We start from the raw sequence: 24,027 nt of genomic DNA on the forward strand, positions 1-24,027 counted from the left end.
GTCAGGTGTGTCCCAGAATCTCTCCATGGTGCTCAAGAAGCCTTAGGGAGCACACAGGGAACAGGCGGGTGACCTGACCATGCACTGCTCTCGGGTAGAGTAGCAGCAGTGTCTTGAGTTTAGTTTGGTAGGTTTGAAAACTGACCCAGGAATATTCTCTAGATTAGGCACCTAGGACACAAGTTTTGAGGAGTTCCAGGAACAAGGCTGATAAGAATGACAGATGCATACAATAGGAGCTTGAAGCTGGAGGCTGGGATTTCCAAGTTTCTGTTTGTGAAGTAGGCAATTCTGAGTTACGGCCAAGTTCAGGGATTACAGTGCTGATGGCAGGTGACGAAGAATAGAGGATGTCCAGCAATCCCGAAGACAAGCGTCACGTCTGTCACTCATGTGGGTGCTGAAGTTATGCAGCGTCAGGTCAGGAGAGAGGGCAGGAGCTAAAGCTCTTGGAAAAGGTGAGTGCGATTTACACAAGGAAGGGATGCCGAGTGCCAGAGAGAAGGGGAAGGGGTAGGAAACATGGTGGTGTTCTGTGCGTATCCTATTTTTTATTTCCTTTTGCCAAATTTCTTGTACTTGGTAGGGCTGCCAATCTTAGCGACTCCCTCTAATTCTCACCTCAGGAATGGGCACATGATGCAGGCCTGGCCAATTGCAGCATCTTTAGCAAGGGACTGGTCCACGGGCCAGTGAGCATATTAAATTCCCAATCTCCAGAATCCTAATCTAATACTGTATTTGGCCCCAAGATCATACATTAGCTTTGCCTTGTTTCTTTTTGTCCTTGGTGTAATGTTTTTAAGTCTTGGGGATGTTGAGAAGATTCAATAAGGAAAATGATATAAAAATTAAAAAAAAAAAAAAGCAGGGCCAGTGTGTTTCATCCCATGGAATTTAGTTTTGTTTTGGTTTTTGCCTCGTTTTTTCTTTTATCGACATAGTCCAAGCACCTATAACAGAGGTTTTCAGTAAATATTTGTTAAATAAATTAATATAGACATTGGAAAACAACTAGCTGGGGTTGCTAATGTGGAGTAATGTGATGCTGAAGCTGCTAGTGACCATTTGATCATCAAATAGAAAGAACTTTTCTGTAGACTAACACCAAGCAGAGAAAATCAGAGAGCAGAGATGGGGAGAGATTGACAGGGAGGGGAAGGGTAGAGACACACTGGCAGCAATGAATCCCATTTCCAGTTACAGAAACTGTGGCTCTTTCAGAGCTTCTTTCCACTCGGAGTGTGCAAGCAAAGGATCCCTATTGGTTGCTCTAGTTCATTTTCTATTTTGCAGTTGAAAGAGGTGAGACAGTGTTCCCCAGGCTTCTCCTGGCCATGTTGAGTCAGGGAGTGATTCAAGGAGGAAATATGCCTCCTCCACCTGTGATTCAGATGTGACTCAGGACTCAGCTGATGGGTCCAGGGCAAAAAGATGCCCAAAATGTGGACTTGCCTTTTTCCCAACCCCTCAGGCCCTATATTGTGCTTCTTTTTTAAAATTATTTTATTGAGGTCATATTGGCTTATAAAATTGCATAATTTCAGGTGTACATTATTATATATCAGTTTCTGTATAGACTGCATTGTGCTCATCACCAACAGTCTAGTTTTCATCCATCCCTGTATTGTACTTTTAAAAATACAAATATTCATGAGTATTGGGGAAAAGAATTTACGTTTTATTAGGATTATTTTAATCAAGGGCCAAATGGACCACCAGGATTTAGTTTAAAGATCTTTTTTTATGTCTCAATAGGCTAGAGCCTAGAGAAATGAGAAGCCTGTCTTCTCACTAGATTAGCACGTGATCTGGCAAAGACTGGATGCAACTGCATACATTTACTGGGGTGATGAATGCATTCCTATGAAATGAAGAGTGATGATCAAAAGATAGAGACAGGGCATTTGCCCACAGTTGGCTGGACCTGGGGTATTTGCTTGGTCGGTAGGCATGTAGGAGCTGAGAGAGTGGGCCCCAGGAGGGCTGTGGTGGAGGGACCAAGGCAGAAGGCCTGCCTCTTCCCAGCTTTTCCTGGGCAGCCGGAGGCAGGCCACACACTTTGAACTAGAGGCAAGAACTTCTCTCTTTATTAACTGGGAACATTTTGTTCATTTGTTCATTATTCATCATTAATTCATACTTAATGTGAGTCAACTGTGTGCTGAGCAAAGCTGTAACTCCACTAGGAACTGTGGAGATGAATCCCCCAAATCAAATCATTCATAAGAAAACCAAGAGGTTGAGCAGATAATCTCACAGTAAGACACATTCCCAGAGCTACCTAGTATCCATTTTGTTCTGCTTTTCTCCTTCTTTCATTCAGGAGCATTGGTTGAGGGTCTGCCACATTCAAGACCTGAGGGATGAGTGCTAAGCAGGTGGTATGATGGTGAATGAGATATTCATCAGGCTGATGCAGTCATATATAGTTATGTAGTTGGAGAATTAGGAGAGAATCCTAGAAAAATAAAGACTAAGGAGGGCGAAATGTGCTTTACAAAATTTCACAGCTGAAATCAGGCCATAACTATGGTTATCCTGCCAGACAGAATGCCTAGAAGAATGCAAAGAAGGTTTCTTTGTAGTAGTTATTCTGCCTCAACGATTTTCCATGCCACACAAACCACTGAAGGATAAACACAATCTTAGACATTCTAGAAATGAACCTCTTGCCTGAGGGCTATCTGAATAGCCTTTGTTGCTCTTTTAAATGAAATCCTTTCCTAAGTATGTCATCTGGCTTTATGACTTTGAAAGAAACAGTGATGCTTATATCTGTAATGGTTTGAAAAGACATTGTTTGCAAATAAGCAGATCTGCAGAAAATGTTATCACTTTCCCAATGAATATGAAAGTCTTCTTGTGGGAGGTGAAAAGAACACCTCATGTTCTCTAAAAGCATAATTCTGTGCTCACAGTTGGCACAGAGGCGGGGGAGGCAAGGTCCGCTCAGTATCGAGAGGGTGATTTAACAGATGGGAAATATCAATTTTTTTCCCTGGGGTTAATGTCTTTCATAACCCATTCAAGGGCTTTGACTATATTTCAAATGAAAAAGACTTTTTCCATCTTATTTCAAATTACAGTTGGAAGAGTTCCTTTGGTAATGCATGTTAGAAATGCATAGAAAAAGTAACAGAGTAGTAATAGAGTTTCCAGTTGGGAGACACTTATCAGCTATATGATTTTGGACAACAGGACAGAGTTTCCTTACCTGTAAACTGGGCAGACTCATCCCTACCTCCTACGGGGTTATTGTGGGGTTATCTGAACAGCAGATGTTGGAACATAACTGTGAGGTTCAGTAAATGCTGGTTGTCATTTTGCTATTTATGTAAGGGTGCTGTTAAGTTTAGCAATTCTGAAAGACAGACTGTGATAGGAAAAAAAAGAACAAAGGTTTTTGGATTCATAAGCTGTATATAAGGTGATTGTACTTGCATCTCTATGATAAAGGCATGGAGAAGTCGTGGTTGTTATAATTTCCTTCCATATGTAAGTTTGAACTCAGCTGATTACACCCTATGGAAGGTTCTCTCATAACACTAATCATCATCATCAACCACTAGACTCTCCACGGTAGGATGTCACTCAGCTTTTGCTGCAGGGATGAGAAGCACAGAAAGAAAGTAGCTACGAGACTGAGAAGTAAAATGTCGAGACTCTATCTCTATCATTTAAACTTTGAGTGAACTTAAAATATACACTGAGCACTTCCCCCCACACCAATGGACAGGGTGCCATGGCTGTAATTCTTTGTGGGTGATCCCAATCCCACATGTCTGGGGTGGAGCACAGAGCCTGTGGATAATATGTAAGCCCTCCAGCCCTCAAACTTTGGAGGATTCCCCAAATGCAATTTCCTTTGCTCTTCAGTCCTCTTCTGTTCCTTTATTTCCACACATTTCTGGACTTCCTTCACGTGATTCATCCCGCCATCCTGACCTTCCCACCATGTGTTACAAACAACTCTTTTCTCTCTTCATCTTGTTACCAGCATGCTTATCCCAGCCACTTGCCTTACTGGAAACTGGATTGCTTTTAAGGACACCACTTCCCTGGTGGTCCTTTTGAGATATCTGACCGTTTGTCTACATCGTACGTACCCAGCCCTTGCTAGGAATCAAGGTGTCTTCCTCGCTTCCCTGTGAAATCTCCAGGATTCTTCTCTGCTTATACAAAGAACCCTTCTTCCCATTTCACAGATTCTGGCATCCCTTTCTTATCCCTGTCAGCAAACACTTTTAAGGTCACTCGTCTATGTTTATTAAGGAGTCTGGAAATTTCCTGTCTTCTGCCATGCTCCATTAATGTCTAGGGGAACTTCCTATACAATACTCAGACTCACATTCTTCACCTACTTGAATTGTAGTAATTTTCACCTTTGTTTAACTTCTGCCTCTCAGGACCTGGTTACCTTCAACCAGGCAATAATCCAGAACTACTTCACATCAACAAATTTAATCTCAAGGCACCTTTTCAAACAACACTGTGACTGCATGGAGCTGCTCGCTCTCCAGCGTGGGTAAGCGGCCCGTGAGCACAAGCGCTCTGCAAAGGTACCGCCCACGCCCCTGTCTTGCTCTGCTCCTGCCCAGATTGACCTCTATCACAACGCTGATTGATGTTTTTACAAATTCCATCCAAGCCCCAAACACTACTTTTGTGAGCCCCCTTTTCCATCTCCCTGATGTACTATTCCAAACTTCTGGCACTTTCCTAACTTGCTTTTCTAAGCCTCTTTTCCTTTTACCTTCATCCAAAGAAGTGCTGAGGAAAGTGGTAAGAACACTTTAGAATTCTTGCTCCAGAATCATGCGCATACCGAACAATCAGAACCTGGTGGGACAAAAAGGTGAAAATAACTTTGTATGATGACAGATGGTTACTAGTTTTATCAGGGTGATCATTTTGTAATATAAATAAATGTCGAATCATTATGTTGTATACCTGAAACTAATACAATATTGCATGTCAACTACTTCAAAAAAAAAGATGAAAACCATTTGTCTTCCCAGTTGACATCATCTCCCATCTTCATCACATGCCCCTCTCATCCTGGGCAGATACTCCTGATTTCTAGGCACCACGGTTATTAAATGCCTAGTCTAATCTTATCTATTTAAAAACCTGAATTGTAGATCCACCATAATCCTAATTTCTTTCCTTCCCTCCCAATACTGGACAAGATCTGAAGGACTTGGTGTTGGGCAGGGCGTGGTGTGTATGAGGTCATTATCGCTCTTGAGAGCAGGGTCTTCTCCAGGGCATCCTGTTCTCCCCTTCACCCCCAACCCAGCTCCCATCTCTGCTGATCCGCTGAGCCTCAAGTCCCCCTTCCTGGAAAGCAGTCTTTCTGGTGGGAATGTGGACAGGTCACTCAAGCCTGCTGTTAAAGATGAAAGCTGTTAAGTGAGCCAAACCCTGAGGTCACGTCTGTCTCTCCTCCTCCCCTACATATCGGTCCCAACCCTCCTACAGGGCTAATGTGGTGTTGCATTGCAGGGCTCTTCTTCCTTCAAACCTTTCTTTTGCTTTCAGGTCTCGATATTTGTTTTCCTTCTAGATTTTATGTTGTGGATCCCCCAAGGTGAAAAATATGAAATCAATAATTTTGGGGTCTATCAAAAACATTCATGGTCCAAACCAATCCAGTCGCCTCTGCCTTGACTTTCCTGAGACGGAGATGCCCATCAGGCAGTTACTCCACCTTCTGGGGTCCTGTCAGGAGAGTAATTCCAGTTCACTTGGGACCTGATCTCTCTTTTCTGTTGAATTTCTGTGGACAGCAGTCATGTGGTTGATGTGACAGCAGCTTAACCCTGTCCCTCGATGGTCGTTAAACGGCATAGCCATCAGGTTGAAGGGGCCCTGCTTCCTCCTTTCCTAGGTGTCTGGAGCCTGCCTGAATTCACAGCCCTTCTCCTGAGGGAGCCTCTGTTTTCTCTCCAGTGTAATCAGAGCTTTTCCTTTTGTCTGCGACTGCTTCTTTCTTGACTTTAATGACAAAGTCTAGTTTCAACCCAATCCAGCCTCTCATTGATTTCCTAAGGAAGCAGGATTCCTAGAGAAAATGTGTGAGTTACATTCTCTTTACAGAGCTCTTTTAGATTTTGGCTTGGTAATTAGACTTATCCTACTAAAAAAAAAAGCACATTCCTGTATAATCCAGGCACGTGTCTCGTTATCTGCTCCTTAATAACATTTATCCTTCCTTTATGACTGAGCTCGCTGTCAGAGTCCTTGGAACCCAAGGACAGATGTGAAGCTTATTATTTATTTATTTTTTAAAAAAACTATCTGATCCCACCCAGCCCTTGTGGGGCAGTGTGACTTTAGGTGTCACACTAGGGCAAACCCCAAGGACTAGGGGGTTAGCAGGTTCTGCATCCTCCCTAGCCACGTAGACACGTGAAACAAGACAAAGACATTGGGGCTCACCTCTGCAGATAGCATCGTGAACGGACAGCATTACTGATTTGAAGGCGAGAGCCTCAGTAGCCGGTCTCTTCAGACCTTCTAAAAAGGAACCACCGTTGCTGTTTAAAGCCCGGCCTGCAGTCCTGGCTGAAAAATGCTTTCAAAGGAGCAAAAATAGTTTCCGCGCCAATGGCTCCAAAGCCTGTTGTCTGTTTTGAGGCAAACTTTCATCTAATTTCTGTCTCATCCCACAGGCTCCGGTCAAAGTCTGCAGTAAGAGTTGCTTGCCTGGGGTTGACTAAAGTTTGTACCTTTTAAAAACAGCCAGTAGCTTATTGAAGGCACAACAGGAACCGATTGTCACTGGCCACAGCTGGCTGCTGGGACCCCAGAAAGAAAGTAAAACTTCCCAAGGCCCCACATAACACACGGGCCATGACAGAGGCCTACTTTCCTCGTGTGACGTTGGTCCCTCATCTAGCTGGTTACATGAGCATGTTTACTTTTCAGTATCCAGTCAAAATCCCTGTGTTGAAGCTTAAAGGGACCCATAAGCCATAGCCCTCTTCTTCTCTAAGTTCAGAAACTCAGGAGAAATGGGATGACCTTGGAAAGAGTGGGACTGGGAGCATGTGGTGGTAGCCCTGGGCTGGGAGTGGGGACTGGGTTCTGGGGCCAGGTAGGCTTGCTCCTCAACCTACCATTGAGTGAGGGGACAGGAATATGCACCTGAGGGAAGGATGGGATCTGCAGAGCAGGACATCACTCTCCCTGTCCGCTGTGAGGAGAATTGATGCCTCACACCTTGGAACCCTGCTAAAGGCAGAGAGAGGGAAGGCACTGAAGCAGGGGGATTTTAACACGTTAGCTCCACCCAGTAGAGAAAGACAGAGATTTGGAGGCCACGTTCACTCATAGGGCACCTCCATCCTCCTCTCTTTGGGGAGAGTGAGTAGAGAGCTGCCAGTTTCCCTCCTGGGTTCTTCCTCAGCGCTCAAGCATGGAGCAGCAGCATCGGCATCCCTCGGGAGCTTGTTGGAAATGCAGATCCTCATATCCCACCCTGACCTACTGAAGCAGAAATTCTGGGGTGGAGCCTGACAGCCTGTGTTTACCAAGCAGCCCGGGGCTGCCCATGCACACTCTAGAGCAGAGCGTGTCAGCCTGGGCACTGCTGACATTTGGCCCAAACAAATCCTGTTGTGTGTGTGTGTGGGGGGTGTCTGGTACACTGTAGGATGTTTAGCAGCATCCCTGGCCTCTACTCACTAGATGCCAGTAGCATCCCTGACATCCCAAAGTGTCTTCAGCCATGCCAGCTGTCCCCAGGGCAGGCAAAACCGCCACCAGAAATTTCCTCTTTGACATAGTAGTCCAGCAGAAAAGCATTCTCCTTAACAATGCACACAGAACAAGAAGAAGTAGGAGGAGGAGGAGAAAGAGGAGGAGAAAAAACACACTGGGAAGAAATATAGAATTTGACAGTGGTTATTTCCAGGTGGTAGGTCATAAATGATCTTTTTATTGTTTTTTTAACCTTTTCTGTATTTTCCAAATGTACTAAAATATGTTTCTTTTATACTCCCAAGAAATGCAAATGTAAAATTATATTTGCTAGCCTAGATAGACTCCTAAACTCCCCGTGTGGGTGTATTGGTTTGAACTCCAAGCCCAGGGTTTCTGTTCCTCTCTGTGACACCGCAGCCTGTCAGGCTGTGCCCATGACTCGAGGGCTCTGAGATCTGCTGTGAGGCTGTACTGTCTTACTGTCCCCGTAGATGCCTCTCGGCACTGAGTCATCCTCCAGCCTAAAGCTCAAGGAAGAGAGATGTGAGCTTCAGGATTGCTGCTGTCCAAGGGCCCTTTTAAACAGATATCTCACATAATCTAAGATTCTAATGACAAGGCCAGATTTGTTCAGAACACACAAAAGGCAAACATAGAAGCTAAATCACAAGTTTGAACAATCCTTGTAGCCATCCTGGAGACCCCCTGCGCTCACCTGGCTCCCACCAGCCTGCCCTGGATGTGCTGGTGGGTCCCACCAGCTACTTGGAACCTGAGGAAGAGACTGATGGTGATGTGTACTCAGGTGTGTCTTTGGGGTTTTTCTACACCTTAAAAACAAAAACTTTTAATCTTCTAATTCTTTTAAGAATTTAGGAACTTAAATTCTTTTGAGAGTCTCCTGAGTATACAACTGACATCAAGACCATAGTGACCATAGTGTCAACTTCTATTTTGAAACAGGAACCAGGGAACATTATGTCCAGCCCAGATGTTGAGCATCTATGGTGTGCCAGGTGTGGGACTAAGCAATTTAACACCATCGTATCTAATCTTTGCAGAGATCCTGAGGGAGAGGTATTGTAATTCCTGTTTTATAGATGAGAATACTCAAGGTCAGAGTCTTCAAGAGATTTGTCCAAGATTACACAGCTGATAATGGAAAAGCTCACCTATCTGAGAGAGGTTCCTATGATCTGTTATTTATAGAGAGAGATGGAGCAAAACAGAAGAATATATAAAAAGACAGGGTTTTTGGCTCATTCAGAGTTAAGAATGTGGTGACCCTGTTAAGGAAAGCTAAAATGCCTCACACTGCATAAGCAAAGTAGAATGTCTAGGAAGAGAGTGGTGGTGGATCTACCTTGTGTTATACTGGTCAGAGAAAACAAGTGGCGAGGGGGTTACAAGATGTTCTCCAAATCACTCTGCCAGTGTCTCAGTTAGTTCGGGCTGCTGTAACAAATATACCACAAACCAGATGGCTTAAACAACAAACGTTTATTTCTCACAGTTCTGGATGCTGGAAGCCCAAGATCAAGTCACTGACAGTTCCTATGTCTGGCGAGAGCTCGCTTCTTGGTTTGCAAATGGCCACCTTCCCATTGTATCCTCACATGGCGGAGTGAGAAAGAGAGAGAGGAAGTAAGCTCTCTTGTGTCTCTTCTTGTAGGGGCACTAATCCCGTTCATGAGGGCTCCACACTCATGACCTAACCACCTCCCAAAGGCCCCACTTCCTAAGACCATAGAATTGGCGGTTAGGATTTCAGCATACGAATTTTGGGGGGCCACAAACATTCAGTCCATAGCAGCCAGTAAATGGCAGAGCTGGAAATTGAACACCAGCAGTCTGATGCTGGACTCAGAGCTGGGACTGATGAAGAAGGTGAGTGAGCCGGTTGGTAGATGTAACACTGACCCAGGTGCTGAGCTGGCCACCTGATCAAGCCCAGCCCTGTGTGTGTGGTCAATCCATGGCTGGACTGGGCCCTATGAAACCCCACAAATGCATAAGACACAGAACCACACCAAGTTGACGATTGTTTCCACAACTCCCTCCATTATTCTCTGTGAAGAAAATCATCAAGAATGTTGCCTGAGCCAAGATTAACACAACCTCTTCTAGGACACCATCAGAGATCACTAGCCCTGCTCCCAACCACTTGGACAAATTCCGTTAAACCCAGCTCTTGATAAATTGGACATCTTAGGGATTCTCTAATCTTGCCTAGCTTCATAAGAGTGAGGATAGGAAGGTGATCTTTTGTATCCAGACTGGGCCAGTGGTCAGAAATTGTATTTTTTCCTGTGTAACACCCATGTAAGGATTCTGTAAGGACTTATTTACTATTGGCCATGTGGTGGTCCCACGCTGGTCTCAGCCTTCCCTCAACGCTCCTTCTAAGCAGTCCTGGAGGTACACAATCGCACCATCTTCAAGCATCCTGGGACATGTGCACTAGGGCCCAGAGGTAGAATTTCTGAGCCTGCCCCTGGGGTTGTAACCCCTGGACTAAGGACTGGGAGATCCCCAAGATAATCAAAGACTTCTGGTCTTTCCAGGAATCACACCTCAGGTCTCCTTTCAGGAACGGGACAGAGTTTGTAGGCCCCTTACTCAGAGCTATCAGGTAAAAATCCTATTTGCCTCCTTCTTTCTGGGTCACTCTGACCCAGCATGTCCCCCAAATCATCTACACCTCATGTGGAAAACCTTGAACGCTTCGGGGCCACACAGCTAACATACATTTGTGAAGTTGGCCAGGCATAAGGCAATAATAGCTAAGCAGCTTACATTACCACCACACGTAACATCTCCAATGCCTTTTAGAGCACTGGGGGAAAACTAAGAAGTTGTATACATTCTAGAAGACTCCAGTTTACCAGCTTCTGGCCAAACAAGAACTCTAATCCTGAAACGAGGACCACTATAACATAGACAAATCCAGCACTCAAAATATCTGTCCAAGGGCCTGCTTCTCTGGAGTTAGCTGTTTCTGGTTCCTGTGGGGAAGCCAGTGGTTTAGGGACAGTGGGTGTCTGGCCTTCTTAGGCCTGGAGGCACCCTGCTGAGTGAATCAGATGCTGAGGCAGAACATTTATTCCTGCAGGTTAAGCAAGTGGCAGCTCAGATACCCACCAACCAGAACAAGATACATTTTCACTTCCAGCTTTGGCCTCAGGGAAAACTGCACCAACAGGGCCAGCTCCCCAGTCACAGCATCTTTACCACTGGAGGATAATTTGACAAATAGGACCAATGGTACATGTCTTAGCCAGTCTGAGCTGCTATAACGAGATACATAGACTGGGGACGCAAACAATAGAAATTTGCTTCTCAGAGTTTTGGAGGCTAGAAGTCCAAGATCAAAGTGCCAGCTGATTCACTTTCTGGTGAGCACTCTCTTCTTAGTTTGCAGACAGTAGTCTTCTTGGTGTGTCTTCACATGGCAGAGAGAGAGAGAGAGTTCTAGTCTCTTTTTCATTTTATCAGGACATTAATCCCATCATGGGGCCTCCACCCTCATGACCTCATCTAAATCAAATCACTTCCCAAAGGCCCCACTTCCTAGTACCATGATAATTGGGGGTTAGGGCTTTAACATATGGATTTTGGGGGGACACAAACATGCAGTCCATGGTAGTAAGAGACGATAGGGAAGTAGTTTTCAGCTCAATATAAGAATAAACTTTATAAAGATGATATTATCTAGTCATTAATTTCATTCAAAAGACATTAAGTGAACACAATATGCAAAGCATTGTGCTCGGCCCTGGGGGTACATGTGGTAGACAAGAATAACACAGATCTGCTTAGACTCTGAAAGGGGAGACAGGCTATAAACAACTTTTATTTGTTTGCTGCTGTGGCAGATTCTGTGAAGGGGAAGCACAGAGAGCTATGAGAGTATGTGATAGGGACTCCTGATCTGCCTAGAAGGTCTGCAAAGGCTTCCTTGGACAAGTCAGGTTGGAGCAGAGCTCTGGAGAATCATGGGAACTAAGAAGGCCAAGAAGGGGAGGAGAAGAATGTCTCAGGTGGAGCAAGTGTCCTTGCAAAGCGTAAAGGTGCATAGGGCATTCTAAGAACTGAAATAAGCAGTTATTTTAAAAAATGGAATGAGTTGCCCTATGAGATGGTGAGTAGCCCATCCATGGAAATTCTCAGATTGGCAGAGATGTTTTATAAAGAATTCAGTCATAGGACCTGTACAGAACATTCTAATTTTAAGGATCATTAATTCCTTGATCCAAATGAGTCATATTCCAAATTTTAGATTTTCAAGCTAAAGTTTCTATTCCAAAAGGTCTCATCAGTGATAAATTGTTGGAATCTTCTCTTCATTCACTTCTTCAAAAAATATCATTGTGTTTTCTACTGCATGTCACACCTTGATGAAAAAGAAAGGGCCTGTGCTCCATGGGTTCTGAGACCACACAACCCGAAGTGACAGAAGTAGTCGTGGTTGTGAAGGACGTGACGGAGGCACAGTGAGGCAGCTTCTGAGGAGTCAAGGAGGCGTCACAGGAGAGCTGACATTTGATATTTGACACCTGAGGGATTGGATGTGGCTTCACTCTAGGGGAGTTGGGACATCTGAGTGAACTTGACAATTTATTTAATAGCTTTGCCTGTCAAGTGGGACAGTTTTCTTGGGACAATTAAATGTTAAACACAGTAAGGCCTTTAGCATGGTGCCTGGTGGTGCTCAATGAATGAATGACATGCTCCAGAGCTGTAAGAGAGTTCATCCAGACAGCATCACGAGGGTGACACAATAGGATGCCAAGAAAAAGAGCTTCTCAGATGGTGTAATAGTAATCTTGTGGATTATGGACACAATTCCTTCTAGACAGATGTCTCTAGAGGTTGTGAGAAGACCAGTTTTGGGGGATTCAAATGTAGGCAGGGGAACAATTACAGGGCAATTTCCACAGTCCAGGTGAGGGCTGATGGAGGACTGACCTGAGGAATAACATGGTTCAGGGAAGCAGAACAGGATGGGAGAGACGCTTCTGAGTTGAGATCCACAGGGCTCTTGTTTCACATAGTATATTTCTATTTTTAGATCCTCGTATGATGTCAGATTCTTTGCACAAAGCACTATTTTGTTTACTGATTCCCAGCTTCTGGTTCATTCTATGTTATGTGAATCTCTGAGTAAACGTATGCCCTTTCTGGTAATATAATGGTCTCATGCTCAACCCAGAAAGACCTGCCAAATCTAATCTGAGACAACATAATGAACCTGCCCGTCCTGCAGTATTTCTTTCATTTACAAAAGCCCAGATCGCCTATGTGGCCATGTTATTATACCTATCAACACCCCTACAAGTAAAAAATAGCCTGCTCATTGTCTGAATGATAAATACTAAGTAAAAGCGACATAGCCTTGCTTAAAACTTCAAATTGAAGAAGCACTCGTATAATGAGGTGGCCAAGGCCAAGGCTCTGACTGCAGTCACACGTTCAAACCTCGGTTGTCCGTGTGCAAGTGAAAGGTGCCCACCTGCGTGCTTGGACAGCCCCGCAGAGCAGCCCTGGACTTGGGCAGTGGCTGATCACAGACGTGAACCCCAAGGTAACCAGGACTACAGAGAGATTCACAGATTTCACTGGAAGTGGAAGGAGAGGTAGAGAGCACTGCAGTGTGGTGGACAGAGAGTATAAAGAGTAGGCAGAGGTAGTTAGATAAAAATGTTTCATGGTGGACATCTTAAATGCAATGAAGTTGTAAATAATGTACCTCCTGAGAGGTGATCCACTCTGTCTCCAAGGCTCACACAGCCCTGTGTTAATGTGCTGATTTTACTGGGCAAATTCTGTTTTTTATAACAGCTTTATTGTGATATAACTTACATACCAAAAAAATTCACACTTTTAAAGTGTAAAACTCAGTGATTTTTGGTATATCTACAGGGTTGTACAACCCTCACTAGTATCTAAATTTAAAAAATTATCGCCCCAAAAGGAATCCCAGAACCCATTAGCACTCTCATCTCCTGGCAATCACTAATCAGCTTTATGTATCTATGAATTTGCTTATTCTGGACATTTCATGTAATGGAATCACATAGTATGTGATCTTTTGTGTCTGGCTTAAGTTAGAGTAAAGGTTTCACAAATTTATCCATGTTGTAGCATGAATTAGTACTTTATTCTTCTTTACGGCTGAATAATATTCCATTGTATGAATATAACACATTATATTTGCCCATTCATAAGTTGATAGGCATTTGTTTTGTTTACAACTTTTTGGTGAATAATCCTGGTTTGAACATTCATGCACAAATTTTTGTGTGGACTTATGTTTTTAATTCTCTTGGGTACATACCGAGGAGCAGAATTTCTGGGTCACATCGTAATGCCATGTTTAACATTTCGAGGAGTTGCCAAACTATTTTCCAAAGTGGTGCATCATATTACAACCCCACCAGCAACGTATAAAGGTTCCACTTTCTTTATATGTTCACTAACACTTGTTATCATCTGTCTTTTTTATTTTAGTCATCCTAGTGGGTGTGAAGTAATATCTCATTGTGATTTTGATTTACATTTCCCTAATAACTAATTATGTTAAGAATTTTTTTCATGTGCTTATTTGTCATTGGTAAATGTATCTTCTTTAGAGATATGTATATTCAAATCATTTGCCCATTTAAAAATTGCCCATTTAAAAATTAGGTTATTTGTATTTTTATTGTTGAGTTGTAAGTTCTTTATAATATTCTGGATAGCAGACCCTTAACAGATACACGATTTTCAAATACTTTCTCCCATTCCGTGGGTTTGTTTTTCACTTTCTTGATAGTGTCCTTTGAAGCACAAAAAAATTGAATTTTGATGAAACCCAATGTACCTATTTTTTTTATTGCTCATGCTTTTGATGTCATAGCTTCAAGAAAACACTGTCTAACCGAAGGCCATAAAAATTTACTTCTCTTTTTACTTCTAAGCTTTTTATAATTTTAGTTTTTACATTTAGGTTTTTGATCCATTTGAGTTGGTTTTGGAAATGGTGTGAGATCAGGGTCTAACTTCATTTTTTTGCATGTGTAATCCAGTTTTCACAACATCATTTGTTGAAAAAAACATTCTTGTTCCATTGATTTGCTTTGGCACCCTTGTTGAAAAATCAATTACCATAAGTGCAAAAGATTATGTCTGGAATCTCAATTCTATTCCTTTGATCTATGTATCTATCTTTTTTCCAGGACCACATTGTGTTGATTAGTGTAGCTTTGTAGTAAGTTTTGAAATTGGAAAGTGTGTCCTCTGACTTTGTTGTTCTTTTTAGGATTGTTTTGTCTATTTTGGGTTCCTTGTATTTCTATATGAATATTAGCATTAGCTTGTTGATTTCTACCAAAAAAAAGCAGGGATTTTGACAGAGACTACATAGAATATGTAGGTCAATTTGGGTAGTATTGCAATTCCAACAATATCAAGTCTTCCAATCCATGAACATGGGATGTCTTCCCATTTACTTAGATCTTCTTTAATTTTTTCAACAATATTTTCTAATTTTCAATGTACAAGTTTTCCACTAAAAAATATTTATTCCTAGATTTATTCTTTTAGATGCTATTATAAATAGAGTTGTTTTTTTAATTACTTTTCCAGATTATTCATTTATAGTGTGTAGAAATAGAATTGATTTTTGTATATTGATCTTATATCCAACAATCATGCTGAATACATTTATTAGTAATATTAGGTTTTTGGGTTTTTTTGTGGATTCCTTAGAATTTTCTATGTACAAAATTATATCATCTGTAAATAGAGTTTTACTTCTTCCTTTTCAATCTGGATAACTTTTATTTCTTTTTCTTGCCTAATTGTCCTAGTTAGTACAATCTTGAATAGAAGTGATGAAATCTTCAGTCTTTCACCATTAATTGTGATAATAGCTGTAAATTTTCAACAGATGAGCTTTATCACCTGAGGATGATAATGTCATCTGAGGATGAGGAAATTCCTTTGTATTCCTAGTTTGTTGAGATTTTTTTATCATGAAAGGGTGTTGAAACTTGTCAAAGGTTTTTTCTATGTCTGTTGACATAGCTATATGTTTTTCATTCTTTTTTATATTAATGATTATTATGTTGATTAACTTTTGGATGTTAATCTATCTTTGAATTTCTGGGATGAGTCCTAGCTATATCATGTTATAGAATCCTTTTTGTATACTGCTGGATGCAGTTTGATAGTATTGTGTTGAGAATTTTTGTGTTTATATTCATAAAGGATATTGATTTGCAGTTTTATTTTCTTGTGATGTCTTTGCCTGGTTTTGATATCAGTATTACCAGTATTACTGGATATCGGTATCATAATACTGAGAATTGTTTTCACCTTTTCTATTTTTTGGAAGAATTTGTGAAAGATTAATGTTAATTCTTTAAACGTTTAGTAGAATTCACCAGTGAAGTCATCTTGTTCTAGACTTTTCTTTGTGGTTAGTTTTACTGATTGTTAATTTATTCATTTTACTTATTATAGATCTATTAAAATTTTCTTTTTCTTTTTTGAGGCTGTTTCAGTAGTTTGTGTCTTTTTAGGAATTTGTCTATTTCATCTAGATTATCTAATTTGTTGGCATACAATTGTTCATAGTATTTATTCTCTTATAGTCCTTTTTATTTATGTATGGTTAGTAATAATGTCTCCTCTTCCACTCATGATGTTAGTAATATAAATCTTCTCTCTTTTGTGTCAGTCTAGCTAAAAGTTTGTCAATTTTATTGATCTTTTCAAAGAACCAAATTTTTGGCTTTAATAATTTTCTCTATTGGTTTTCTAGTCTCTATTTCATTTATTTCCAATCTAACCTTTATTTTTTTTCTTTCTTCTGCTTGCTTTGAGTTTAATTTGTTTTTCTTTTTCAGTTTTCTTAAGATGGATGGTTAGATTATTGATTTGAGATCTTTCTTCTTTTTTGATATGTGTTTACAGCCATAAATTTCCCTTTAAGCACAGCTTTAGTTGCTTCCCATAAATTTTGGCATATTATGTTTTGTTTTCACTCATTTCAAAGTATTTTCTAATTTTCTTTGTGATTTCTTCCTTGACTCATTGATTTTCACATGTTTTTAAATTTCCCACATTTTTTTTTCTGTTATTGATTTCTAATTTCATTCCATTGTGGTCAGAGAATGCACATTTTATGATTTCAATCATTTTAAATTTTTTAGGCTTATTTTGTGTCCTAATTTATGATCTATCCTGGAGAATGTTTTATGTACACTTGAAAGGAAGATGTATTTTGCTGTTGTTTAGTGGAGTGTTCATGTATTTTGAGTATATGTAGTTAGGTGCATATATGTTTAAAATTATTATGTCTGACTCATGGATTAACCTTGTTATTCTCTGCAGTCCATGTTAGGCAGTCAGAGGCAAGCATAACTCAGGTCCAGGGAGACTTGCTTCCTATCCTTCTCTGCTCCATCTAGCTCATCAACTGCTTTCAATTGCTCATCAGTAGACATAATCACATATTGCTATAGGAAAAGCCAATGCAGATGTGAGGAAAGGGGAACTAGGTTTTGAAGAATGAAAAGAGCTTAACCAGAGCTTAACCCCTTAGTAAGGGAGCTTTAGGCAGGAACGTAGGACAGAGCAAGGTGTGTTTGAGCTGGTGCATTTCTATCAGAGTAGTTGGAAGGTAGAGTAGGAGGGAGGCTGCAATGAAGGTGAGGTACAGATAATATCAGGACAAGATCTTGAAGGACCTAGGATGTCAGACCAAGGATGTCAGATTTTATTCTGAGGGCTCTGGGCTTCCAGAGCAGGATTTTAAATGGAGTGGGATAGCAGATTTGCAAGTTAGTAAGTGCACCATTCTGGCAATTTGGAGAGCTCAAGGCTGGAAAAGAGCAGAAAAGTTAAAAGGCTATTGGAGTAGAGAAGGGAGACATGATGAAAAATTGAACTAGGGCAGTTTAAGCAAGCCAAAGAAGTAAACAGCTCTGAGAGATACACAGAGGTGTAATTTCCAAGACTGTAGTAATTGTGGGAGATAGAGAAGAGGAGGAAAGAACAACTCAAGATTTCCACCTTTAGTAAGTGGGTGCAATTCAATAAGGTGGAGCCCACAGAAACAAGATCACGGCTTTTCAAGGGAAGATGATGAGATTGAATGGCCTATGGGGAGTCCAAAGAGAGATGCCCACTAAGCTGTTGCATGTTAAGGCTGGGAGCTCAGGAGATAAATCTGGAGTGGGTATATTTATTTAGGATGTATTTTCATATAAAGTAGAGCTATATAAAGCCACCTTAGAATAAATGAGATCATGTAGGCAGAGCATCTAAATTGGGAAGAGGAAGTATCTGGGAGATAGCTTTGGGGAAAAAACAATATTTGAGTCAAAGCAGAGGAAGGAAACCAAAGAAAGACCCTGAAAAAGCATAATTGATAGAGGTTTCTGTGTCTTTCCTTCTGGCTGTGCAGCACAGAACACACACAAAGCAATGTTGTACAGGTCATCAGTATCCAGGGTGGGCCCCCAGGGGCTTATTCAATCCCAGGGTAGCTGCTGTGGTGTTTGGAATCTAATTCTTACTTTCAACAGATGCTCTGAGTTGTGGCTTGCAAACCTTTGGAGTATGCATCATGGCTATTATCTAAACACATATTTAGTAAGGTAATATTATTTTGGGATTAGCACGACGTCCTTCAGCCTTCCTGAAATTGCGATCACTGATCACATCAGTCTGGCCCTGGAATCAGTATCATTTCCTCCTTTAGAAATCCTCCATGGGCTCTTTAAAATTACGCCCTTTCCCCCAACCACATGAATATAGCCTAGGGCCCATCTTCTGTTCTGGTAATCTTCAGCTAATTCCTGTTGTGTTTTTAATGGAATAATAAATATTCAAGATATGAATTAACATATGAAAAAATTCAGAACAGTAACTACTTCAAAGCAAGCAGTTAGCAAATGTTAACTATTTTATCATTATGTTTACTATTATTTAGTGGAGGCTCACCAAGCCTTGAGAAGGAAAGAGATTGGGTGGCCTGGTATCAAGGGGTCACTGCACACTGCCTATTCTACTAAAATGTCCATGGCTCACCTTCTCCTGTGGGGCACTCAGTGGACCAACAGACCCAACAATGAGAACAGTGCAGAGCCTGAGACACCATGTGGTGAGGGGTACAGTGCAGAGTTGCAAGGCTGACTTCCCAGAAAATGGCAGGGATAGTGACATCCAATCCTTCTCGAGGAGGCCAGTTTAGACAGGCCAGAGGCGTTGGGCATTTTGCTTACCTGGGGTCAGGCCTGGTTCTTTAAGTGTGACCCAGCTTCCCTAGGGTATGGCACCACATCCTAGAGAGTGCATGCCCACCCTCAGCAGACGGCACTCCCTTCTTTTGAAGCTTTTTGTTTCACATTCATCCAAGATGAATGTGGCACTTGTGATGTCTCCAGCATCCTCAGGTGAGGTGTCTTGTTCAGTGGGCATGTTTAGAAACACACGGTGGACACAGCTTGGTTGAGGGGCAGCCATGTGTTTTAGGAAAGAATTCACCAGTCATGGGGGAGGAATTATTTTTCCAAATTTTACCCATCCTTTTCACTTCAAGTAATGTGAAAAAGGAAAAGAAAGTTCAAACTGGCTTGATAGATTTAATATACTCAAATAGTTGTTTATTTGGGCAGAAGAACAACCGTATAAGTGGATTTGATAAAGGCTGGAATTGAAGCAACCTCTTAGATTTCATTAAGTTGTAAATTCTGCCTTCTTTTTCTACTTTGCCTCTCTAGGGAAGCTTTTGTTTACCCATAGGCACAGTATTTCCCGGTTTGACTGTTTTCTGGGGTTCAGGCTGGCTGATGCGGATCCCTCATCTCATCAAAGCTACAACACAAGCATTTCCCAGAGCAGCCAGGACTCCCAGAGCCCCAGCCTTGGGGGCTGTGAGTGCTCGGGGACCCAACATGACTCTGGCCACCAGCCCACAAGTGACAGGCAGCTGATTGGTGAAACTGCCTAAGAAAAGCTCTAGCCCATTCTGCCCCTTGCTCATTAACTGAGAGATAAAACTTAACGAGAGTTGAAAGGTTGTTAGCATGCAGTGTGTGGAAATTCCCAGGAAATAAATGGATCTTAATGGAAATAGGTTTCCAGAGAAAGCTAGAAGACTGTACAAGCATTTATGTGTTCATAAAGTGGGGAATTTTTAAAGTTCTTGGGACCTAACCTTTGTGAATGTTAAAGAATTATCATAGTCAGGGGTAAGTGAATGTACCCTGAACTACCCAGTTTTTTTATTCAATTTTGTCGGTTTAGCAATTTTCAACAAATTCTCCTTCCACTGTCATAAATCCTGAGTTAAGAACTCCCCCAAGGCTTGTTGTAAAGAGCTGTGGGGGCGGGCTGGCCGTGTTCACCATTGCTGTCCGGCTCAAGCTGCCGAGCAGGAACACCGGCGCCTCCCCGACGTGTGCTGTCCACACAGGTGTCTTTGTGTCTGGTGTGCAACGTGCTGCCCAGAGTTCAGAGGTAGATGCGGTGTTGCTGGAGGCCCTGTGGAGGGGGGATGCTCTCTAGGCCGTGCTCCAACTTTCCCAAACCAAATCCAGACACCCCACCGCCCCGGATTTTCTTTGATAATGGCCTTAGGGCCTGGCCATGTCCAGATGTATCCTCTCTCTTGTCACGGAGCCTCAGCCTGGTCCCTGTTCCCTCATGCTCAGTGTTCTCACACTGGCTCCTCAACTCTGTGCTGCCCTTGTTCCCAGGACCAACAAAACCCTCAAAGTAAGGCATTCATTCTTTGTCACTGCATCTCTCAAAAGGGATTCAAAAATCCATTTTGAAAATAGTATAAATATCCAGTAACCTGGGTTTACATGAGTAAATTGTGTCACAACAAATGCACATTATATAGTCATTAAAATGCTAAATGTAATTACTGGGCTGGAAGCTCAGAAAAGGGTGAAATGAAACAAAAGGAATTAAATTGGTTGTGTATCATGTAAAAACTATGTATATATGTGGATACACTTACAAAGGCAAGTATAAAAATTATTTGCTGTGCTAGAGCAGTGGGATTATAGGTGAACTTCTAAATTTTCTTTTTTAATATTATGATTAGAAAAAGTTTGAGGAGGACAATTACCGTGGATGACAGAGTTGTGTTTTGCGTCCATGGACCACTGTGGTGGCACAGGCCGTGCGCATGGATGTGGGTGGCACCTCTCTCCTTTCCCTATGGCTGGCTCGCTTCGTCCAGCCACACAGAGGCTTCCTGTCTTCAGGCTGCGTAAGCTGCCACAGCACCATGTCAGGTCCCCAGAATCAGTCAGGAAACTGGGGTCAGGCCTGTTATCAGCTGACTGTTTCTTCAGATTGCTTTCCTCTGAAGCAAGAGGAAGGTTGTTAGAAGCCCGTGGAGTGAAAGGACCTTGGTGCCCCTGCACCACTGTATTCAAGTTAAACCCAACAGAAGAAGAAAGCAGAGTGTGGAAGGTCCGTGAAGTCCTAACCCTGCCTGCGCTGCACCCTGGAGCGAGTCTCTGAAATAATATTCAATATCACACTGCTGGAGAAACTCCCTCTGGTTTTCTGAGCTGACCATGGACTTCCCTCTGTTATCGGGTGACCCACACTGCTCTTCTCTTCTTAAGTTGCCAACGAAAAAAGCTAAGAGCCCCTTGACATCTTCATCCACACACCTCCTTTCACCTTCGGCCTGAAACATGAAATTTAATTTTCTTCATTCAGCCAATATGTATTGCCTGCCTCTGATAAGCAAGGCCATTATGCCTTTCTGTTTAAATTTCAGTATTTTTTATAGCTCACTGCTGTGTCTGGTTTCTTCTGCTGTGAGATTGTTCCTCTGACCAGCATTATTCCCCAGGCTGGGCACTTCCACAGGAAGTTTCCTCAGAAGACGAGCTGGCCTCATTCTTTCTGAGTCCTTGCAAGGCTTCAATGCCTTCCTTTCACTCACAGAGAAGATGGAACTTCAGAAGGATGAGCATTTCTTTTCAGGCACCCAAATGTGTTCCGCCAGCATGGGGACATGTTCCAGCTTTGAGTGGCCTGTCAGCATTCCACATCGGTCTCATTCTTCTTATTTTGCAAGCAGTAGAGTCACTTTGGACACCAGTGAGGACCCTCATGGTCACTAAGTGTCTGATTTTCATGAATCCTCCTGGGATTAACTGAAAATAAGCTTTTTCAATTAAAAATTCAAGCTTGTCTTCAGCTCAGGGAAAATTTCTTCCATTATTTCTTTTACTATTCTCTGTCCCTCTTCCGTTCTCTTTGGAAGCACTGTTATGCACAAATTATTCTTCTCCTTCTCCCTCCCCTGGGAGCTTGTGGGAAATGCAGAATCCCAGGCCCCAGCCCCTACCTCCTGAATCACACTCTGTTTTAACAAGACCCAGGCTCCTGTGTGCACCCTGGAGATGGAGAGGTGCTGCTCTCCGCCGTCTGCACTGCCTGTCGCACCTTTCCCTCAGTTGCTGGGACGCTTGAATTAGGTTGAACTATGGAGATGTTCTTTCCCTAATACCAACCTCAGTTTACTTCTCTATTCAAAGCAGATAATAATAGAACCAACCCCATAGGCTCATTATTGGTGCAATTGAGTTAATATTTGTAGGACACTCATAACAATACCTTATGCATAAGTGCTAGATAAGCATTTGCTAAATAAATAAAAATGATTTCTGGTTCTCAATACACTTTGCTATGTTATGAGTGAGTATCCCCTTTGACCTTCCAGATCACAAATTTACTCTTCACTACTATCGATTCTGCTTTCCAGTTCCTCTATTACATTTAAAAAATCAGAAGTAGTGTTTTGCAATATCTTCTTACAGACATGCTTCTTGGCTTTGGCTAACCATTAGAGTCTTGGGGGAGCTTTTAAAACCCCCGACACCACGGCTGCAGTCCATGGAATCCAGTCAGAAACTTGGGGGTGTGACTGGCTTCATTGTTCTCTAAGACTTGCCAGATGACAGCAAATGACCCCAGGGTGGGCACAACCGCTCCTCACAGGGAGGCCCCGCGTCCCCTGCTGCAGAGCTGTCCTGTGTCCTCTGTGTCTCTTCAGCACCTGCTTCCCTTCAGGCTAACGAGCACCTGTATGATTTGGGGTCTCTCCTTTCTTCTGCATCTTTGCTCAGGTACTGGGGCCTCTGGGGAGGGGGTGGGACCAAAGTGAGAGAAAAGTTAATTTTTGTTTGTTTGTTTTCTTCCCAATCTGGAGAAAAAGGGCAAGGCTCCCCTGGGCTGACAGGACAGCAAGTGGCTTCTCAGGCCACTCCAGGGGTGTGCATGACAGCAAGGGACAGCAGTCCTTTCCCAGCAGCAGGGAAGGGAACATTTTAGAATTCTGCAGTCCCCTGGGGGCAGGGGCTATTGTTGGGGTTGACAAGAGATTGTCACATATTGAGGTATATGCAGTAACTACTTGGGTTCAGGACTAGCTAGGCTTGAACTAGGGAGGCCTGATTCATGGCCTGTTGGGCATGCATTGTACATCTGCTTTGATCATTAGAGGAAAGAGTGCGCTCTCTTAAGATAAGAATGCATACTTCCCCTCTTATGCCCTATTGGTAACGCCCCATTGGTAATGCCCATATTAGTCCCTTTCCTGACCTCAGGGTCGTGTTGACCTGCTAATTTGCAACTAAATACCTCTTAGAAACTTTGAAAATGTATCCTGGGTGTGTTTAATGTATGTTCTTTCTTTGCTCTAAAAAGATACAAGGCTGTACTGAAAACCATGCTTCTCTGGAATGCTGTGGTCGCTGAGGCCTTCCTGGTTTATAATTGATGGGGTTCAGGGCAGGTTGCCCCAAGATGTGCAACTCTGATATGTGGATTATTTCCAGCTAAAGACAATAAAGGCTCAGAAGAATCATGAAGGACATTCGAAGTTCCCCCAAACTGCCTAAAAGAATTTAAGATAAGAGGCCTGTCCCCAGGACAGGCCATCACCATAGATAACTCTCGGTATGGATAGACTTGGAAAGTCCTTGCTAAGCCCATTCTTATCAAAGTTCTGTTTACCGAACATTTACATTGGTATGGGAAATCTCCATTTGTAAAGGTATCCCCTTCGCTGTACTGGGAAGAGTGGGGGATGACCTCATCTCTAGAAACTTGTCAATGCTGAAGGGGAGGCCTTAAATCTGCATAATAACCTTGCTCTTGTTTACTGTGCTTTTTTGGTAATCTCCCATAACTGACACCCCCACCCCACAACATCCTCCTTTGTCTTTATATGCATCTATTTAAGAAGAGAACCTCTGCCATTTTGTAGAGATACTCAGTTTCCCAGGGTCT

General features: G+C 42.4%; 1 long non-coding RNA gene across 1 annotated transcript in view; it reads left to right on the forward strand.

Moving 5' to 3' along the window:
• The first annotated feature begins 330 nt into the window (after positions 1-330).
• LOC147918127 (uncharacterized) overlaps positions 331-24,027 on the forward strand; it is a 65,667-nt gene continuing 41,970 nt past the window's right edge. Inside the window, exon 1 of the long non-coding RNA XR_015553008.1 lies at positions 331-458. This is a non-coding gene — a long non-coding RNA (uncharacterized LOC147918127). The remainder of the gene's footprint in view (positions 459-24,027) is intronic.

This window comes from Ceratotherium simum, chromosome 1, assembly GCF_057802395.1.
Source record: "Ceratotherium simum simum isolate JZ-2026a chromosome 1, ASM5780239v1, whole genome shotgun sequence".
NCBI classification, from domain to species: domain Eukaryota; kingdom Metazoa; phylum Chordata; class Mammalia; order Perissodactyla; family Rhinocerotidae; genus Ceratotherium; species Ceratotherium simum.